A 2,500-nucleotide genomic window follows, 5' to 3' on the forward strand; every position below is an offset into this window, starting at 1 on the left:
TAATAATGAGATTATATTCTAATATAATAAAATATTATAAATATCTATATTATATTTATAAATATGGAAATTTTATATATTAAATAATGATTTTTAAAACGAAGAGGTGTCAAAATGTCCATGAAACTCTAGAATTAATGATTATATCATTTATTCGACCTTTATTGGATACGATATGTATATTTTAATAAATATATGTATCTGATACTGTTATATATTTATTGCAAATATATAACATTAATAGTATCAAAGTGTATCCCCCCTGAAATAATATAATATAAAAAAAATAAAAATCATTATATTAATTATATAATATGGAAGTATTTTAAATAAAACAATATACGATCATTTATAATATAGAAAATATATAAAAATATATTCTTACGTTGTTGTCCATATATTATGGTAATAACTTTTCTTGTATAAAACAGTTGGGATACGGATAAAAGGAAAGTTAGAGACATTCGCAGCACATAGATTATATTATTTATATATTTTAATATGTTTTAGAATGTATATATATTATCGATATATATCTGACGAAAATAAAAAAAAAATTTTATAAAACTCTAAACGGTGGATCACTTGGCTCATGGGTCGATGAAGAACGTAGCTAACTGTGCGTCATCGTGTGAACTGCAGGACACATGAACATCGACATTTTGAACGCATATTGCAGTCCATGCTACAGAGTATATAAATTTATTAAAAAATTTAATACTGCATGGACTACATATGGTTGAGGGTTGTAAGAATAATTTAATAAAGTTGCTTATAATATAATTTTAAATTATATTATTTATAGCACATGATATATTACTGGTAGGAATACCATAATATTAAAATTCAATTATATATATTTTACTTATATTATAAAATATAATAAAAAAATAAGTATATCCTAGTATTAATAAATTAGTATTAATACATTAAAGAGGAAAACTTATATAAAATTATATTATTTATAATATAAACAATACAGTAACTTATATATATTTAGTTTTCAACTAAAAAGAAAAATTAAAAATATTCTTAAAAACAACCTCAACTCATATGAGACTACCCCCTGAATTTAAGCATATTAGTTAGGGGAGGAAAAGAAACTAACTAGGATTTTCTTAGTAGCGGCGAGCGAAAAGAAACTAGTTCAGCACTAAAGGATTTTGTTTATACAAATATCCGATGTAGTGTATGGAATATCTATATTCTAATATGAGAAATTAACAGTCTAAGTCCTTCTTAAACGAGGCCATTTACCCATAGAGGGTGCTAGGCCCGTATGACGTTAATGATTATTAGAAGATATTTCCAAAGAGTCGTGTTGCTTGATAGTGCAGCACTAAGTGGGTGGTAAACTCCATCTAAAACTAAATATAACCATGAGACCGATAGCAAACAAGTACCGTGAGGGAAAGTTGAAAAGAACTCTGAATAGAGAGTTAAATAGTACGTGAAACTGTTTAGAGGTTAAGCCCGATGAACCTAAACATCCATGAAATATGAAAAATTCAACATTATAAATATTATATAATTATATAATAATGATGGTGTGCAATTTTTTCATATATGGACATTGCAATCTGTTAATAAATATATATTTATCATAAGATATATTTAAAAAGTTTATTTTATATATGAAAATTTATTTTCTATATAATATAATTTAAATATTATCGGATAAATAATTGACAGATAAAAAATCAATATAATGCGTAAATTATATATTATTATAATTTTATAATATTATATTAATTTATATATTAATATAATTATTATATGCATTAATATGATTAGCAATGCTATAGATTTAGGATACCTTCGGGACCCGTCTTGAAACACGGACCAAGGAGTCTAACATGTGTGCAAGTCATTAGAATTTATTTTAAATAAAATCTAAAGGCGTAATTAACTTAACTGTTAATATGGGATTAAATTATATATATAATTTTATATATATAATATCAATCCTGGGGCGTTCTATATAGTTATGTATATAAATAATTTTTAATTATTTTTTATACCTCTAACTAGAACGTACCTTGAGCATATATGCTGTGACCCGAAAGATGGTGAACTATACCTGATCAGGTAGAAGTCAGGGGAAACCCTGATGGAAGACCGAAACAGTTCTGACGTGCAAATCGATTGTCAGAATTGGGTATAGGGGCGAAAGACCTATCGAACTATCTAGTAGCTGGTTCCCACCGAAGTTTCCCTCAGGATAGCTGGTGCATAAAAATATTATATAAAATAATCTTATCTGGTAAAGCGAATGATTAGAGGCCTTAGGGCCGAAACGACCTTAACCTATTCTCAAACTTTAAATGGGTAAGAACCTAAACTTTCTTGAATGAAGTTTTAGGTTATGATATATTGTGCCCAGTGGGCCACTTTTGGTAAGCAGAACTGGCGCTGTGGGATGAACCAAACGTGACGTTACGGTGCCTAAATTAACAACTCATGCAGATACCATGAAAGGCGTTGCTTGCTTAAAACAGCA

General features: G+C 27.3%; 2 pseudogenes; both read left to right on the forward strand.

The window, feature by feature from the left end:
* The first annotated feature begins 565 nt into the window (after nt 1-565).
* Nucleotides 566-749, forward strand: LOC129618356 (5.8S ribosomal RNA; annotated as a pseudogene).
* Nucleotides 750-1,039: 290 nt separating this feature from the next.
* LOC129618358 (large subunit ribosomal RNA) overlaps nt 1,040-2,500 on the forward strand; it is a 4,018-nt pseudogene continuing 2,557 nt past the window's right edge.

This window comes from Condylostylus longicornis, unplaced genomic scaffold, assembly GCF_029603195.1.
Source record: "Condylostylus longicornis isolate FDR11 unplaced genomic scaffold, ASM2960319v2 ptg000834l, whole genome shotgun sequence".
In the NCBI taxonomy this organism is placed as follows: domain Eukaryota; kingdom Metazoa; phylum Arthropoda; class Insecta; order Diptera; family Dolichopodidae; genus Condylostylus; species Condylostylus longicornis.